This window comes from Sceloporus occidentalis, unplaced genomic scaffold, assembly GCF_023333645.1.
Source record: "Sceloporus occidentalis isolate IW3139 unplaced genomic scaffold, rSceOcc1.0.p SCAF_1, whole genome shotgun sequence".
Lineage (NCBI taxonomy): Eukaryota > Metazoa > Chordata > Lepidosauria > Squamata > Phrynosomatidae > Sceloporus > Sceloporus occidentalis.
The window spans coordinates 259,736,366-259,757,005 of record NW_028316981.1 but is presented as its reverse complement, the minus strand read 5'-3'; the positions used below and the strand labels follow the sequence as shown (position 1 = coordinate 259,757,005).

The 20,640-nt window shown below is 39.3% G+C and overlaps 1 pseudogene; it reads right to left on the bottom strand.

Annotated features, from left to right (window-relative positions):
• Positions 1–4,465: 4,465 nt before the first annotated feature.
• Positions 4,466–20,640, bottom strand: part of LOC149323801 (uncharacterized) — a 147,329-nt pseudogene continuing 131,154 nt past the window's right edge.

Genomic DNA, 20,640 nt, shown 5'->3' with positions numbered 1-20,640 from the left:
AGTCACTCTGTCAGTCTGCTCCTCCTGGCGTGGTTCCACGCACCCCTTTCCCATTTTCCTTCAGTGTTGCTGCATCTACCTTGATTCTGAGGGAAACCATTGCAGGCAAGTATTTCCATTAGAAGGCCTTGTGTTCTCTCTCCATTTTCCCTCCCTTTTCTTCTATTAGCCTTGAGTGATTGCATGAGTGAATGTATGTGTGTGAGTGTGTCCCCCTGTGCATCAATAAACTAGATTAAAATTCAAAGACTTTGCCTTTGCCTCAGTTCCTGGAAGTTCTGGTCCCTTCGTAAACACTGCTGGGATTCGATCCGACAAGGGTACTTGTAAGGAGCCCTATATTGGTGTGTTGAGCTAATTAATATTCCCCAAAATTTGAGCAGATATCCTTACACAGGAATTCCCATTAAAGGAATATTTTATGATACCTCACACCAGATGTTTTTGACTATAACTCCTATCATCTTTAACAAGTAGAGTGATGATGATGGAATGATGGGGACTGACTCCAGACCATTTCGAGAACCTTAGGTTGGAAAAGACTTCATAATGACACAGCATTTTAATAATGTAATCCTCCCACAGGCGTTGCTGATTTTTCATGCCTCTTTATCCAAAAAGATCTTGAGAACAAGCTCATTAATTTAGCCTTGTACAACTTTTTTTTTCAAACCAGCTGCACCCTGGGTTGCATTTAGAGGTGCCCATAATTATAGTATTCTCTTTAATTACCCTATTCTCTTTCAATGTCCCTAAATTAGAAAGCAACAGAGCTGAAACAAAGTGGCCATTTCAGTTTAATGAGCCAAATGCAGGAATTTGTGCATGTGAATTACTACATGAATCTGAATTTGTATGCCCATGCAAAAGTTTGTAATTCATTTTTTTCTTGTTCATCCATGAATGCAAACTGCAATTCTATGCCATTCTGCCACCTTGGTACTTTAGCAATGCAGTAAACCAACAACTTAAATAACCTTTCCAGATGTCCCTGAAATCTTGTAGATTTCCATTAAATACAGCACTGTAATTCTCTGCTTTTTTTTTTTTAAATGTCTTTCCTCTACCACAATCCCTTCCAGTGTGCAGTAGGCATGACTTCTCCATCTTTTACTCTCTGCTATGCAAGGAGGTTGTACTGTATTGACACATGTACAGGGATTGAATTGTACATGTAAATTCTATTTAATAACCATAAAAAAACAGATTTCAAGGATAGCTTGTTTTGGGTTGCCATCCCCCCCCCCCCCACGGCAATTCATGAGCTCCCATTGAGGAAGTAAGCTGAAGTCTATACAAGCTCATGCTACCAACTTCTATCTTTCAGTTAGTCTCAAAGGTGATGCAAGATCCCTTTGAATACTAATTTTCCAAACCAGGCTATATCTTTGAATTCTACCATATAATAGTTTGCATTGTTGTGCTTTTTTTTCAAAGCATTGTGCCCCCTAAATATAAAAAAATTAAAACCAACAAAACTCTAAGATGGTAAAAATGGATAAGAGCCCCAGTGTGGTGTAGTAGTTTCAGTGGTGGAGTAGGACATTGGGAGACCAGGGTTTAAATCTCTGCTCACCCATGGAAAAGCACTAGCTGATCCTGGGCAATTCATGCACTCTCACCCTCAGAAGAAGGAAAAAAAATTAAACTTCAAAAATTGTTTAGTAACAACAGTGTACTCTGTTCAAAAAGATATGTATGTATGTAGGCTTAGAGTATCTTTTTCACAATTGGAAGTGTGCATGAAGTGGACACAGCTGCTCACAACCTGAAAACTATCAACAAGGAAAAAGCTTTTAAATATTAGGAAAGGGCATGAGCATATATATGGAAAGTTTGTGACAGGGCTGCTGCTTTGGGCAAGCATCACATGTATAGCTGTACTAAGTGGGCTCCCTCTTCCTAGTTTTGGGAGCACAACATGGAACGATATTGATTAAATTTCAAAATAACTCAGGAATCAGGACCAACATATATTTGCAGGAATAGTATCATTGCTCTAATGGATGGTAGAATTGGGCTGAGCTTTTAATTTCCCCCAAAGTACAATGTTCCATACAACCTTTAGAAAAAGGAGAGCAGCAACACTATTATCTATGCATCTACTCAGAAGCATGTTTCATGGAACTGAAAGGAACCTACATACAGATTAATGAATACAAAATGAGAGCCTAAATAAAATAAAATCCCACTGATACAAGCTTACTCAATCCAAGACACAATTTGAAAAACTTAGGAAAAGTTGGAGAATAATTTATAAACAAATTAATATTCCTATCTAATTTCTCCAAGCCTGTGAATATTATTGTAATTTAAAATGTACAGTTTTCCTCCATCGGCTTTAATCATACACACCCTGACAAAATCTGATAGTGTTAATTTGATTTATGAACAAAATGGTGCTCTTTCCTGTCTGTTTGGTTTTGCCCAACTTTTCACAGTTGCCTTGACTACATGTTCCACTTGGTCATTGCTGTTTATCTCTAGCATTTTTCATGGAAACTGCATTTTTCATGGAAACAATGGACTTCACAACCAGATTATTAAATGCTCTTAGTCCTCATCTGGATAGCTAATGCCCTCTGCATCCTTCCTTAACTGCGGATCTCTTAATTCAGAACAATATATGAAAGAGGAAGGGCTAGAAAACATAGAACAGAACCTCAGAGACAATTTCACACATCTGTTTCTGTGGGTGTTCTTTCATTCTTTTTTCCATTCATAATTAATGAAAAATAATGGTGCTGACACAAGTTAATTACTATGAAAAATTACAGTTTATGCTATTCATTACGATGGCAAATTACTTGAGTTTTTCAAACACTATTCCTGACCAATTAGAAGAGTTTATGAAGAGTTCACCTACAATCTATGGGTTTGTATGAGTTCCCATTCAGGGAAGTTAAAGGAACACCCAATACTTTTCATTAGCTAAAGAAGCAACAATAGCAAATACCATTAATCACAAATCTCTGTATCTGAAGGGGCAAGAGGAGAAATGTAAGGGAAAAAAGAGCATATGTTGATTGAACAGAGAGGTCAGAACAATATATGCAGGCACTCTTTATGAATATTTCCGGGGTAGATTTCAAAGAAACATTAAAACCTGCGTTGCTCAGTAACAATTTAGTTTTAACTAATTGCAAACAATGTCTTGTCTTAGTTTACCCACACACACAAAAATCAAATTACTGATTGTAAAATAAGCAATTAATATTCTCCTAATTAGCCCATGCAAATTAGGAAAATGTTTCTGCTACAAGTTCTTTTCTTATGAAGCCATAAATTGCAAAAGTAAATGGAATATTCTTCAGGTAATTAAGGATAACTTATGGATGAAACATACTAATGATGTTTAATGTGTGTAAGCAAATGAACTTGCTGAAATACATTCCACTGGCATTCTCTGGTTTTTGCAAATGCCTCAGTTTGAAATCTAAGACAAGCTCCTTTCCCCCCACTTTGCTCCATCATACCTTTAAAAGAGATTAGTAATTTTGATTTCATGCCACAGTAAGCTTTGATATATGTAAAGAGATGCAGATAATATATCTCTTCATATAATATAAAATCATTATAATGACATCCTGTGTCTCTGAAGCAAACAATGCAACCCATGTACAGAAAGTAAATAGCTTCCCATGGCTGTATCAGCATTAAGTAGTGTTAAACCCCACTTTCCACTGGGATACAGAGGAAACATCCAGAAACCAACTGTCATTATAGAAGTCATACATCTGTGAACCTTTTCCTCACAAATAAGCAATTTCTTTATCTCCCCCCTGCTAATTATTTTTTCATAAAATGAACTATACCTTCACTTTTGGGTCTTGAAAGAACCCCAATGTGAAAAACATACAACACAAAAATAATATAAATATCATAAAAATAGCATTAAATGTCCAACACAGAGAAAATTAACAGAGCAAAATCAAATCCATTAGGCAGATACGTAAGCAGTTCAAAGAGAGCAAAAGAGATATATTAAACAGCTCTTGAAGGGTTTCATGACTGCCTTTTGCTGCCCAACTCCATAAATAATGAGACAAGACACAAGATTGGGATGGAAACCTATTTATTAATTGACCTATTTATTAATATTTTAACGGAACTGTAATCAAGTCAGAATAACAACCAAGTGTGGGAGAAGCTGCAGCTTGTGTCTTTTTCCAGACTACCCCTGCAGCTTATTTGGATGATTAGACCTGAGCCCTCAACGATAACCCAAAAGCTGGGTTATTCGTTGGCCAGCCCACATCACGAAGTCTAACCAGAAAATTCCTCTCGCAATCTGCAAAGATTAAAGAGAGGTATTATCTTTCAAGCCAGATCTAAGGGCAACTTCTTTTGCCAACCCCCAGGTCGCAAGGCCTAAAGAGGTGGTTTCAGAACCCAAATGGTGTCCAAGGTGCTCACCAAAATATAATTTAATTATTTACACCATAGATATGGGGCAAGAATCTGCTTAGCTCCTATCTGCCACCGCAGCATTGAGCACCTCCTTAACACCTTGTTGCAGATCCGTTAAGAAAATCGCATTACCAGTTTCGGAAAGGTGAACACCATCAGCCCTGTAGAGCTCTGGCCTCTGAAATATAATCTGGGGGTGAGATAGATATTGACCTAGACCAGCTTTAAGGGCCTTTTGAATCTCTCTATTAGCCCGCCATCGGGCAGTTTCAATGGCCATAGGGTCGCCACCACACTTCCATTCATGCTGTGAAAATATGGCCAACCAAACAATATGAACAAGTGGCCAAAACTGTTTGATAAGTCGAAAATCATGTAGCACCTGCAGAATAAGTGCCTTACCCTTCAACAAACCAAGGTCATTGCCACCAAAGTGAACAACCAACACATGGGAAGAAGGCCCTTGGCGCTCCTTGAACAATAATGGCAACAGGCCATGCCAACGGAGACCCCTCTTGCACAACCAATGGATATAGGAAGTATCACCAAGGCCCAAGTGAGTAAGAAAGTAGCTGGTTCTTGCTTGTCAGGTAGCCCAATAGATCATGCTGTGGCCACACAGTAGTACTCGAGATCTTGATGGCCAAGGGCAGCGAGCTGAAAAACAAAGAAACACTAGTTAACAAAGCTGACTCCTAACATATCTGCGATATGCAGATGTCCTCCAACAATCAATTTGTTTGATGGCATCTGGCTGAAAGCCCATAGAGGCCACTGGCAAAGCTGCTGCAATTCTAAAAGAATAGGTTGCAAAGCAGACATTAGTGAAACCCATATTAGACAAAGCCTTGGATATAGCCCACCAAAACTGATGTTTGGTCAAAGGAGAAAGATCTTGATGAATAAATAAAAGCCCTGGGCTGGATCCCCTGACCTGTGTATAGTCACATAAGGCCTGCACTGGACAGATAGATATATCCGAACAAGGCTGCAGAGAGAAAGCATACCTTTGGAGTGTTGGTCAGTTTTAGATGGTCTAATGAATAAAGTAACAGATTGTCTAGAAAACATAAGATGTGTCCTGCACAGGACACAGAGCAACCCATCGGGAGAGATTGGTCCATGTAGAACTGGCCTTCAAACCTAAAACCTAACAATTCAAAATCCATTGATGCACAGGAAACAAACAAAATGCTGACTTAATGTCACATTTAACCAGCTCATCACCTAAACCAAAGCTCCTAACTCGTCCACAGTGTCAAAAGAAGTGTAATGAACTGTACACAATTCATGGGGGATCACATCATTAACTGACTGACCATGGGGTAAGACAAATGCTGAATAATCTGAAACTCACCCATCACTTTTTAAGGAACAACACCTACGGGGCACACCCTCAAATTATGGGTAGAAGGAGAGGCAAAGGGTCTCAACACACAACCCTCAGCAACCTCTTTAGCAATCTGTTGCCTAACAAATTGTTCCATTTCCCTAAAAGACTTTAAATTGCTAGCTAAAAAGGACATTGGGTGCCTTGAAAAGGAATACAAAAACCCTCATGGAAACCACTTAGCAAATAATGGGCTGCCCCCAAATCTGGATAAGATGAAAGCAGCGGCTGAAGAACCTCGAACTTCATTGGGCCTTTTGAAGATGGAGGATTTCTGCTGGAATTTTTATTATTTTGTCATTCTTTGCTGAACCCCAACTGAACTCAACTCTTGGTACAACTCCAAAAGGAATGAGGGCCTTACACACTTAACATTTGTGATTGTATTTGCAAACTTTATGGTTGTAAACACCCTGAAAATTAAATTCCCAGCAAAGGAGTTTTTGCTGCTCATCTGAATAATTTTGAGTCTGAGAAGCAGAAGGACCACCCAATTTCTATACAAGATGACCACTATGGGTGCACTTACCCTGGATCGGGTGGGCTGGTGTCATAAGCTGTATCCACAGTTGAAAATGAAACATGTACTAGTGCATAGTGGGATGTAAGGCTGCTCTCATTCAAAAGGCTTCATGATATAACAGCCATTCAGGGCTGGCGTAATCAACGTAAGCCCTTTATCCACATACTGGATCAGAGCAGCAGCACAAGTAGGTTGCACTTTAGCTATGACCCTGGCATAAATGTGAAAACCATTAAGTCAATTGGAAAAGTTTCATTCTACCTTCCTCCTATGCACTTTCTCTTTCTCCTTGTCATCCAGCTCATCCTTTTCCTTTTTTTTCTAGTTCACAATATAACAAAGTGAAAATATCTATGTAATCTTCTTACAGTATCCTATCAATAGTGGACTGCAACAGATGATCACACAGAAGGAGAGAAATCTCTCCAAATGGAATGGTAGAAGGAGACACACCAGCATAATCAGGTTGAAATTGAGGCATACCCCAATACAGATAAAAAGAATTCCACAATGGTAGGGAAGACTGGAATGAAGGTGCCAACCATTGTCCCTAAGGAGTCTGGGCAACGGGCCAACCGAGCTGCATTGAGGACCCTGACATCCCAGATCCTCCCTTGTCACACCCTTATCCCTAACCGTTGGATCAACATATGGCTGAGGATGAGCTGGGAAACCCCAAGGCCAAGAATAGCCTGGAGGAGGGGCAGCGACTCATCTTGAGGCAATAACACTAACACAATTAGATGACTTCATGTGGATCAGCCTGTGCTACAGCCATGGCTTCTTGGCTCGTAGGTGATTGGGCCACCTGCATAGAAGACACTCCAATGCCTGACTGATCCCGTTGCAAGGCAAAGATAGAAGATTTGATTTCTTGATAAAGCCTAGTGAACCTAGAATGTTTAGAAACCTTAGTAGATCTAGAAGACTGAGAAGAAGGGGGAGTGGATGCAAATGCACCCCATGGGCTTCTTCAAGTGCCTTAATTCTAGCCAACACCTCCTCTACATCATTGTCATTAGACTCATCACTAGAGGAAGACTGCTCCAGTATTGGCTGTTTAGCAGGTTTAACAGATCTCTTTACTTTGGGACCTTGTTTTCTCCTTTTTAAGAGCCATTATAACAAAGCAACCTAGAAGAGATAACGAGCTAAATCAATGTGTATAACTATAGCTGAAGCAATGGGCCCAATAAACAAGGAACAATTACAACAACAATAATAATAATAATAATATCAACAAGAATAAGATCAACAGAGAAGGCACCTGAAAACATGGAGGGGTGACTTAATCCAAAATACAACCTATAGCAAGATAAACAACCTACCCCAAGGAGGTGGGGAGCAAGTGGGATAACAACAGCTAATTGAGCCTCTGTAACCCTTTGAAAAAATGCTAACTGGTGACTGCAGTAGAAAAATTAACTATAAAAGCACCAAACTCTCAAAATAGGAGGGGAGGCAACTATAAACTCCTAGCTACCCCAAGCACAAAGAAATAATGGAATGTAGAGGGAATCCTGCATTTGAACCTGAGACCAAGAGGCTGCACACCAGATACACCCAAGCTAAGCCACCAGGCTCCTCAGGGGTCCACCAGAGCAAAGCAAGCTGGTGGGGGGGGGGGGGGGGAGAGAATCAAAAGCCCAAACAACCCACTAGGGGCCTGGGATGGGATGCAGCCAGAGAAGGCAGGGGATGCAGTCAGACAGGGCAGGGCTAATTCACTGTCTAAACTAAGATTTGTTCCTTATAACTGACCTCTAGAATCCAGAATTTTGGTCAAAGAATTGCATCATCTAATTTTCTTTCTCAAAATCTTTCAGCAGGTGAGAATCAAGCTAAACCAAAAATATCAGTGAGATGCCTCGAGAAGGAGGAAAACAGCTCAAGCACTTGGTTCAAGTACATTCCACCCCTTTAAATTTGGATTCATTTTTAAAGCATCTCAGGTAAGCAAATGAGCATGACATGAGCAAGCTTTCTAAAATAAACATATTTCTTCATACAAACTAGCTCTTTCTGGACTTCCTGACAGCCATTATCAAACACTTGGTTTAACAAAATGTCTCAGAGAAGTGCTCATTTAATAATAAAAAAAACATACTGAAGCATTAGGTCAATTGACCTCGCCCTAAAGATAACATTCACTACCAATGATATTTCTTGATTATAAAACATTCTTTACCATTATAATATGGTACATGCACAGAGAGACAAAATCTTGGGGGGGGGGTAGGTTTTTGGTGTGTACCAATGATTTTATCAGTAATCTTGATAAAATGGCATTACTGGACTTCAGTATAGGTGGTAACTACAGGACTTTCACAGAGGGCTTTTCAGCTCACCCTTCTATGTCCATGGCTAGAAAGATTCTAACCCTCTCTTCTTCCTCCCCAGTTTTGTTATGCTGTTGATAAGGAAAGAAAAACAATAACAGTTGATATCACATAAACCACTGAAATAAATTCAGTGCTTCACAAAATTCTAATTAGCTTTTTTTCAAGTTCTTGCAATGGGATATGCTATGTTTTTTATAATCTGCTGCCACTATGTGATAGCTGAGGATAGCTGATCAATCACCATAAATTGGGTCAAGAAAAAGGAAAGAGAGCCTATAACAACACATGCAGTGCAACAGAGTTTTAGACGCCTCTGTGTATGACAAAATCTAAGCGGCTGTAGCACATGAACTGGAGACTCTCCACTCCTTACATGCTGCTTTTCATAGTAAGGATGACTGAGCAATAGCTTCCCTTAAGAACAACCTTAAGAACTGTACAGCTATCAGAAAAAAAGGTGTGGAAGATTGGATAGATAAGAATCAGAGTTAGGGACAGAACAGATGGCCCTTAAAATATGCCTTCAAGGTGTCATCAGAATGTGGCATTTACATGGATTTAGTGTTTATTTGTTTAAGGAATTTGTTTATTGTCTCTGGACTCACCAGGACCTCTGAGGTGATACACAATTAATAAAAACACATACAGCATTACATAAATAGCTGAAAACCAATTAAAAACACTCCAAAACACCTCTTTAAATATTAGCTCTAAAACCAGACAATTAAAAATAGTTTTTTTAAAAAAAATCCTGAGCAAAATATCCCTCATTTAAGAATCAAAGGCCAATGAAATAGCATATTCTTTATCACCTGCTGAAAACTCAGAAACCAGTGAAACCAGTATGAGCTACCTTGTCAGTAGTTCCACAGTCAGGGTGCTGATACATAAAAGTCCCTGTCATGTGTACATACAACATGATAGGGTTTCTGGCAGAGATCTTAGAGCTTGACTTTCCTGTAACCTTCTACCTGATTCTTGTAAACAGAAATGCTAGGAACTGAACCTGGGATCTTCTGCATGCAAAACACGCATTTGATCCATGTCCCTTCCCACAGAGCTATGTTACTCCTATGTTACTTATCATAACCACAAGATAATAAAAACATCCAGACATTTCACAATGGGTCTTGAAGAACACTTGTCTAGTCAGACAAATTGTCTTCTTCATTTGCCAGACTTACCTTTGGTATGACAACATATGAAATTGTTAAAAGCCATTAGGCTGCCAGGGAGCTTGTAAATCCTGTTAACATCATCTGAAAGAATAATTTAGCAATTGTGTTTCCTTTTAAAATTAAAAAAGAGAGGGATGATGTTCCCCCAGGGTACTATTCAGTTGCTTAAACAGAAGCTGTTAAATGATAGTGAAGTTAAAATAGCATTTAGAGAAAGTGGTAGTTTTTGAGAAAAGAAAGAGTTTTGTACCTGATCCCAAAACAACCACCCAATCAAAATATTTTGCTATTTATATAACATTTAAAAATAAAGTCATTGGCTTCAACTGTCTTAAAGGTACATGTTTCTAGGAAAGCTACTGAAGTTGAAGTGTGTATCTATCTAGACAAATAAGTAGAGGAATGTTTAAAAATCACAATGGACAAGGTTTGCTGATCAGAGATAACATTATTCATTTGCTTACATATCCCAGTCAAGCACAGCCAAAGACTTAAAATCATTTCATAGAAAGGCAGAAGGGTTTTGAAGCAAAAACACTCTTTTAAATTTAATTCTCATTTGAAACTCACAGTGTATTATTAAATAAAAGGCATTAAGGCTTAATTCCATCTAGTTTTGACATTTTAAACATAATAATGAATTTTGGTTGCTTAGTCCCTTCTGACCTGATTTTGGTCTTTCCTTTATTTTTTAAAAACAACTTGCATTTCTTTTATTTTAATGCAGGTTTTCTATTCCACATTAATTTGTTACAATGGAACTGATCAATTAACTTGAGAAAACTCTTATGTAGTGGTGATTCAATCATACAACAAGTATAATTTAATAGAAATGGTGCTTTATACATTGATTTTTCCAACTGCTCTATAGAATTAGTGTCACTAAAGAAGCCAGCCAAGCTGAACTAACTATATTAAGCATTTCTGCAATTTATCTCTTTGTATAATGAAGAGTAAATGATATAATGACCAACAAGATTAATGTTAGAACAAACACGATAGTTAGAGCCACTCTGCACAAGTCCAACTCAAGATGCTTCAGAGTAACCAGTAATTTGGAATGTGTAATAGGCATGCTATTTGGATTTCAAAGAAAGTATATAGACATATATTTAGGCTATAACAATATTTTAGCTGAGGATATGCTGGGCTTTTTACATTAGTGCTGCTAGTTGAATTTTAATGGGCACTCTAGAGAAGCCTAAATGGTATAAAATCAATGTTTTTCATAAGCTTGCTTCACTAATTAGGAGACTTAGTTTATGAAGAAATGTGCCCTATTCACAAAATGTTAGTCATGATTCTACATTGTAAAATGATCACATTTGTCACACTAATATTACTGCTTCTTTTACTGGAGATAAAGTAAGCATTAGGAATAATACAACTAGAGAAAGCACAGTTGCATGCATCTTCATAGAATTTACTTTACTGAGACTGGGTGGAATGTTTTGTTCCAATTTACAACATACTGCTTCATGACAGTTGTACTTCAGAATTTCCCACATGATGGGTGCAGTAGTAACTTCACCTTGCTCCCATATCATAGGGCTTGTCTCATTTGCTTGATCTATTGGATCCTAGACACCTAATGTCTCATTCAAGAGAAAGTGAGATATAAGTTAAATAAATAAATACATATGAAAATAAACTGCTACATATGTCCAGCCTAGTGTCTCATGTTTACTTTGCTTCAAAGTGGGAAAACACATCAGCTTTTCTTTCTACAATATTTAAATTTGTTAAGCCTCACATTCTTCCCACGACTCAAATTGGGACACATGTGGCTTTTTAAAAAAATTAGTCCAAAAAAAATTTGACACAAAGTTCTCATTCATTTCCAATCTTGCTTTCTTCTCATAACAGTCCAGAAGAATAGTCCTTTCAATAATCTACAAAATATTCTTATCCCTGCCAGATGATAAAGCAGTCAAAGTTCCAGGCTCTTCCTATGAGAAAGAAAATTCAGGGGTTAAAAATGATCACCGGGACTATAGTTTTTCTGTGGGTTTTTCAGGCTATGTGGCCATGTTCTAGAAGAGTTTATTGCTGCTGAAATTTCACCAGCATCTGTGGCTGGCATCTTCAGAGAATGCTGGCCTGCAAGAGAGCTGGATATATATAAGGGGAAGGGGAAACAGGTAAACACTCTTCTCCTAACCAATCTAAGGGAAACTAGAGGGATGTAGCTAAGCTTTAGGAGCTCTGAGACTAAAACACACATGGAGTTTCTCACCCTCTGATGTGGAGAAGATGACTGGAGACTGGGGAAGGTCAAAGAGAGAACTCTAAGAAGGGGAAGGTCAAAGAAAGAGAGATTTTAACTGTGTATCTCTGTTTTTAAGGTATTTCTAACTTGGGGGAGGTCTCCTAAGAGTGAAGGGAACACATCTGAGTCGGGCAAACATGACCTCAACATATGTTTGCAAGGACAGAGGTAAAGTGACCTTCAGGTTCTGATAATGACAAATAAGTGGTCTGAGCAATATCTTACAATGTGATTGATTACAGAAGACAAAAATTCAATTAATATAGCCATTCATTCTTGTTTAAATCAGGAGTGTTTGCCAACTTCTGTTAAGGCAGCACAATACCTCAGCATAGGGTGTATATCAGTCTGAGCCAATTTGGCAGGATCTCCATTCTGTCCAAGTGAACAAAACAGTTAAGCCTTGATTGCTCTCACTTAGTGAAACTGTTTCCCACCCAGCAGGGGGGAAGGGGTGACAGAATTTTTCAGGTTGCAATTTGGCTTGGTTTTTCCTAAGATGGACAAAGTGTTTGGGCTGCAGCAGCCCTAGGCTGTCTATTATGAATTTTTAACAATTTGTACAGGCTTTGGAAACAGACAGTTTTCCTGTCTTATGCATCAAAATCTAATATATTTATTGAGCATATCTCATTACAGTTTAGATTACACTCTGTGGGAGGAACAGTAATAGTTCTATTTGACTCAGGGGCGCTACTGACTGCTCCTTTTCATGCCGAATCAGGGCTGCAGCAACCTCACACCACAGCCCTAATCAGACTTTCAAGAGTGCAAAAAGGAATCTCGAAAAGTGACTCCTTTTTGAGTGTTCGAAAGGGTGCCATAGCTGCAGTGGCACAGCTATATGGCACACCTTCAGAGCTGCATCATCTGGACACACCATGATGCCAGGCACCATCTAAAATGGCACATGGTGTCAGGGCATCCTGGGGGGCAGGACACTGCACCCTGACTCTGCCCCCAGGCTGACCTTTCAGGCCAGTCTATAAAGGCCCTAGGTTGGTAGATAATGTTCAGTATCACAGACAAACTTGAATCTTGGCCCAGATTGTAGGCTTGATTTTTCAGCATGAGTTTCATCATATTCAAAAGAAGTTTTACTCTAACTTGTTTCACACTACTGACCAAAGAGAGAAAGTAATGGATCAATACCATTTGCTGTTTGCTTGTCTATTGTTTGTTTTTATGTATTGTTTAAATTGTTATTTATCTTTTAACATGTTTTAAATTGTAAAATGTTTAATTCTGTTTTTAGGGAGGGAGGATTGGGGGATATGATTTCTATAATTTTTAATGCTGTAAGCCTGAGTGCAGATGGAGTGGGATATTATTATTATTATTATTATTATTATTATTATTATTATTATTGCAATGAAGATAAAGGTATACTATCTCTGTGCATTTCCTTGTTTTCCAAGGAAAAGAATTTCATATATATATATATATATATATATATATATATATATATTTGCCTATGTGACTATGATCATTCATTAGAACTACATGCATGAGAAATTACTGTCGTTTTTGAACTTAGTGGGAGGAGACAAAATACCTTTTCTCCACTGCAAGAAGTTGAGCTTTATGCATCTGAAATGGCCCTATGCTTGTGTTACCCTCAAAGATGATGTGTCCAAAGAAGACACTCCAAGACTAATCTGAATTTGGGGGGATTAATAATTAGCTCAAATTAGTAAATTTAGAGAGATTGGGGTAACTCGGTCTTGGGGATCTATCCCAGATTTTACAGGGTCCCAAAGTACACAGAAATCCAGAGGCAAGTTTCCAAATGAATTGAAATTTATTTAAAGGGGAAGTTCAACACACACACCCAGGCAAACAACCACACACACACACAAGGATTAGAAAAATAAAGGTATTAAACTTGAACAGATTAAGACACACTAATGAAGGTACTGCACCTGAAAGGTCTTGGTTCCGAATTATTGTTGGTCCAGGAATGAAAGAAGGACTCAATCACTCTCTTGACAATGGAAGGTGGTGAGTGAAAGAGGTGCTAGCCTGGCAGTCCAGCAGAGATTCTGCTTATTTGCTGGACTAAACTGAAGACAAAATGAAAGAGCACTCATATTTATTGTAAATTTATGCCTTGAGGGCAGAATCCAAGGGATTGAGGAAACCTAATGGTCCTGGAAAGGCTTTGAATTGGGTTTGGATCCACTTTGAAGTAGTTTGGGATACCTTGAAAAGTTTTCCAAGGTTGCAACAGCAAGGTGTGAATGTGAGTGATAGACAAGCATTTCCAGGCAGAGAGGAATAGAGTGCAAGATCACCTGGACTTTGTTTACCATATCTGTAGCCCTTTGTTCTCAGAATGTCCAGAATCAATCCATCAACCTGGGGCTCCAATGTACCTCCTGTTTGTTAGCCTATATGCAAAAGCTATTATCTGGTTATGGCTTCCAAATTGGGATTATGGAAGGGTTGCCCAGCTACATTTTATTACATCTCTGATATCAAAAGAGGAGGGGGACCCATGGGCATAGTGATAATTGTAAGTTCCAGTTCTAAACTTGTACTGGGCATGGACCAACAAACACTCTTACTTTTGCAATTTTGCGAATTATATATAATTCTTTATTCCTTAGACACTTAAACCTTTGAGATATTTTCCAGGTGGTGCTAAATTTCAGATATCACTTTAAGGAAAGGAACTATTTAGCTGAAATAGGTGCCACATGAAGCTAACAATTAAAACTCACCTCATGGTGAAAACATTAACCTAACACTTGCTTTTTTATAGTGAAGGTTTAAAACAAAACAAACACACAATAAAAGATTAGCAAATTCTATTGCATAAGCTATACTAAGTTGCTGTAATGTTTAATACTTAATCAATACATTGGCTGCCTAGGAGCAGCAAAGCTTATCAAGCTAAAGATTTTAATTGACTGGTAGACCTAATTAGAATAGAAGCAATTCACATAGAGAAACAAAAAGCAATAGTAGGCATGTTGTGACGTGTGTGTGCATTCAACTGCAAGCACCAAATGTATACTTGAATTTCAAGTGTTAACATTCTTTTCCTTTTATTTAGCTATTTTCCATAAGGCTTTGCAACTGATTATATACCTATTTCAAGCTAGACTACCTATAGCTATACAACATAGACAGTTCAGCCTATGCACAATGGGACCTATACACAATAAGAGTGATATGCATCAGTCTCAGTGCACATCAGATCTGTCCTGATGTGCATTGGGCACTCTTACTTGTATCCCAATATGCATCTTTGCCATTCATTAGCTGGGTTTCTTAGCACCTCTGCAAAGCTATGTTACATAAAAAGCCATACAGGAGTCCAGCCAATATCTTTGTATGAAAAAAATGAGAAATATCAGATAGCAAATGTACACATGTGCAATGATCACAATTGGGAAAAAAATTGGATTAGATAAGGAGGCAGCAAGAGGAGAGAGAGCCCATAATTGGCACTGATCTCCTACAGAACAGCACCAAGCAGCTCACTGAGGTACACATGTCACTCTTTATGTTCCTCAGCTGTTACAATCATATGGTGGGCAGAATCAAGGATTTCACATAGGAATCAGTAGTAAAGGAAGGCTGACTATTTGCTGTGGAATCTTTAGGGAAAGATTTGAGCCATGAAATTCATGGTAATATTAAATCAGCTGAAGCTTTCTTGGACAAAGATGCCTTTCCTGAAATGTCTGCATATGAATTGGTGTAATTCAGGAATAGCAGGCAGGAGAAATGATTTAATTTTCTGTCAAAGGACCTTATAGCATTAACTTTTAACCCAGCAGCAGCTTAACGGGCTGCAGCCAGGACACACCATGAAGGTAGGGATTATCGCATTGTAAGTCACCACCAAATCACCGGGTGCCAGCATCCCGTGTTCCAGCCGTGCTCAGCCATCCCCTTTTTGAAACCAAAAGCTCCTCAAGTTTTAAAACAGGCTGTCTGACCATGGCTGAGACATGGGATGCTGGTGCCCAGTGATTCGGTGGCAATTTACAATGCAATAATACCCGCCTCCATGCCACATCCCACTGCAGCCCATTAGGCTGCTGCCAGGTTATAAGGTAGTGCAGTAAGGTTGATTGTTCAAAAACTATTTCATTTCAAATAGTCCCCTTCTCTTTAAAGTCATGATACTTGTGGCCATTATCAAACAAGTACCTGTCCCATTCTCATTCTCATTCTCATTCTCATTCTCATTCTCTCTCTCTCTCTCTCTCTCTCTCTCTCTCTCTCCCTCCCACACACACACACCTTGGCAGTAAAAATACAACACTGTAATAATCATTATATGAACAAATAACCACTTGCTGCCTTTTCATGGTATCACAAATCTGCTGCCTGAGATGGTTGTATCAGTTCAGATAATGGTAGAATCATGTCCTGACAACTAATTCTCATGTCTCTCTTAACCTAAACTTCAAGCAATTTTCACAATCCTAGCTTTAAGAGAACCAATGTGAAGCAGTGGTTTGAGTGTTGGTTCAGGATTCTGGGAGACCATCATTTGAAGCCCATGGAAACTCTTTGGAAGTCCTTGGGTGAGTACTCTCTCAGCCTTAGAAAGAGGCAATGGCAAACCTCATATTGTCAAGAGAATTTACAAAAGGTTGTCATAGGTCAGAGGTGATTAGAACACACAGAACAACAACAGCTATAAGGCAAGGAAATGTTCTGATCAGTTTACTCATCCCTGTAGATTTGATAGTGCAGAAGCTTAAGCATGCTTGGTTTTTCCGAAGATAGACAAAGTGTCTGGGCTGCAGCAGCCCCAGCCTGTCCATTATGAATTCTTAACAATCTGTGCAGGCTTTGGCAACAGACAGTTTTCCTGTCTTATGCATCAAAGTCTAATATTATATTTATTGAGCATGGAGAGGCCCATTTGGAAGGAGTTTCTTCTCACTTCCCAAACTCCCCCCCTACTCAAATTGCACATGAAGGCCTTGTTTGTCCACTAGCTCTTCAACTAGGAAATTCAGAGAACAAAATTTGATTTTCAGTTCCCAAGGCAGCATAGACATAGAAAAGAATAAAAGGCAGACACACATTCCCTTCACTTTAGGTTCCCACTGAACACTTCCAAGAGTCTGCTCTATTTTTGTATCTCTATAGTTTCCATGTTCTGTTTGTTTGCATTGGTGAGTCTCCATTAGAAACTCAGTGTGGCTCTCCAGTTCCATAGGTTGAAGGAATTTATGTTTAAAGGTTGTGGGTTTTTGGCGGAGGTGGGAGATGGCTTCTGACACTCATTTTCCAAGGGATCTGAATGTTTGAATTCTTCCCCTCTCTCATCATGGATGAGATTAAGCAGGTTGCTGTTGTAATCTGCCACTGGATGAGCAGCAGGAGGTGGTGCATAACTCTTAGCTCCTCAGTTCCTCAGGAAGCAGCTGACAGCAGCAGCAGAACAGCTGGTAGGTGAGTGTGTGTATGAAACAGCAGCATAAAGGAGTAGCCTGCTGTGGGTGCTTGTAATTTCATAAAAATAACCCCACACAAACACGGAAGTGGCAAAAGTCTAGACTGGAGGGCAGATGTTGGGGTGAGGGCCCTCCTTCTGGTTCTCCACCCTGCCCATTCCTGCAATTTTGATGGGAACTCAATTATGCTTGAGTTGGTTTGGGGAAAGCTTCTAAAGTCCAAAACACACTGCAGAAATAATGAAGTTTGAGTCTGCTTTAACTGGCTCAGTGCTACAGAATCCTGGGAATGTTTGGTTTATTATGACACCAGAGCTCTGACAGAGAAGGCTCACAAAACTACGGCTCCCAGAATTCCCTATCATTGCGCCAGGGCAGTTAAACTTGTCTAAGGCCTGGAACAGACGAGCCGAATGCGGTGTGCTGATGCCAATACTAGGGTTAGGGTCCGCGCACCAACCGCACGGTTCCTAATCCTAGCACAGCACAGTGGTGGAGTAATGGTGGCGTCCTGTCCATACGGGCGCCACCATTTTGACATAAGTAATGCACAGCATCCGCATGTCCCTTACGTCATGAGTGCAACGTCACTCTAGTGCTGCAAAAAGAACCTGGAAACACTGGGTTCTTTTTACTCTGAAGGGACGGCACACGGTTTGGAAGATGCACCACCCCTCCAGACTTAAAATGGGTGAATGCAGACTGCCATTTTGTGGCAGTCTCTACTGTCCCAAAGATTGGATTATTTCTGTAGTGTGTTTTGGACTCAGTTGTTCCTAACCATGATGCATAATCCATCACTCCTTTTCAATGAACCCAAGAAAATCCATTTGAACTGTAGTAAGTCCACAACAGACAGAGCAAGGATGACTATATCCATAGGCAGTAGTTTGTCTTTAACATTTTTATATGTTGCTATTGTTCCTGAATTATCTTTTCACTCTGCTTCTGTAATTAGAATCATAAATTTGACAGAAACAGCTTAGAAAACAAAGGATAATGCTAAATCAAATTAACTGTGTATTCATTTCATAATTCCCTCCCTGCTTCCTCCCTCCCCCCTTTGGTCTCTCTCTCTCTCACACAGATACACACAATTGTTTTGGTGCTAGACTTTTTGCTGTGAGAAATGGCTCACGATCAGCCTTGTGACAAGCGCATAGATTTAAAGACATGTAATCCTAAAGGGTAGTTTCTAACTACTCTTTTTGTTGCATATTTAATAATACTGCAGGAAACTGAGATTTAGTTTTAGGGAGAGACTTTCTGACTGACATCAGATCACAGTTGTGGAGGTAAAGGTAGCAAATATACCATGAAGTTAAAAAGCGTGGTGCAAACAAAATCTAAGGGGGAAAGCAGTGGCAAGAGTAGGTGGCTTGTAAAAAGCACTACTAACTGGAATCAGTACAGATGTTATAGAATCAAGTCAAGAAGAAATTAAGGCCTGCAATGAGTGGATACCACCTTTGGCCTCAGCACAAAAATAATTTGCCTTAAAACAGGGGCATCACAAGGAGTGGCACCACCTGGTGTGAGAGAGGGAGCCCTGGTGGCACAGTAGGTAGCCTTAGTAGTACAGACGTTAAATGCTGGTACTGCAGCCACGAGGTTGTGAGTTCGATCCCCAAAACCTCCAAGGTTGACTCAGCCTTCCATCCTTTCGTAGGTCAGTAAAATGAGTATCCAGCTTGTTGTGGGAATTAGCTTACAGAGTGTAAACTGCTTAGAGAGTGCTGAGTTCACTGATAAGCAGTATAGAAATGTACATGGTATTGCTATTACTACCTTTTGTGGCAATTCATATTGCCAACCCCCCATTTACCTTCTCCCATACCACACCATACAGAATCCTTAGTAATGTTTTTTGTAATGGTACTCATAAATCGTAATTCTCATATATCATGGAATATGACAATAGTTAAGACATATCCAATTATCTATATTAAGATTATATCTTTCAATTACAATGTCATATGCACAGCCTAAATGTATTTACACATGCATCTTTTCATGTGGTTAAAGTGAAAATTTGGTAAGATGTGATACTTTTAAAGAAGGTTTAAAAATAATGTTTTTTTTTAAACAAACAAGACCTCTCTGTTCTCCTCCCACTTAGCCTTGCCTCCCCCACACCATCTCTTCCACTAAGCTCCAGTAATTTAAAAAGACTCACGCAAACACCACAGGCCACTTCTACCAAAATGCAGATGTTTGGGGAGCAGTGGTGTTACTCCCTTAGTGTGTCCCCCCCACACACACACACATACAACATACACCTTATGACACTCCTGCCTGAAACTACAGAGCATAAGAGCAATATAATAATAAATAAAACTTTTATTTATATCCCGCTTTTAAAAAAAACAATCAAAGCGGTGTACAACATTAAAATGATACAGCAATATAGACAATCTCCCCCTCCCTTAAAAAAGCATTAAACAGTTCTAACAATTAAAATTACAAACAATAAAATCTAAAAACAATAATACAATAATGGTGGGCAGAATAATCACATATATATGTATATGGGGGGGGGATCTTTATGTGGATCTTTACATGGTCGGGTGCTATTCTGGGAAGGCCTGCTGGAAGAGATCTGTCTTGATAGCTTTCTTAAAGCTATCTAGGTTGGTAATTTGATGGATCTTGTCCAGCAGGCCATTCCATACCGTGGGAGGAACTGCGGAGAAAGTCCTTCACACAGTGATCTCTTTTTTCCCCAAGTGGGTGAAAGCAGGGTTTTCCACTGAAACTGCTGAATCAGGAAGATTTGAGATGCAGACTCTGTCCTCAGTCTCTATGGAAACTTTGGTGGCAGACCATTGACTTGATCAGCTACTATGTCACTTGCTATTGGGGCAAACTGTTTCCCTGGGAGAGGACTTAGCTAAGGAGTGTCTCTGATATGATGCAACTTACACCTGCCCACTCGTATGGAGGCATACCTGGAGAGAATTGGAGTCTGAATCTGAATGCTGGGTACACATTACTCATGACTGAGCATAAGGATGTAAAGAATTCTTGATATTTTTTCTCTCTCAGTAAGTAAGTGTGACTAGAGATGGTAAATCACACAGCTGAAAAATCAGGTACTACAGA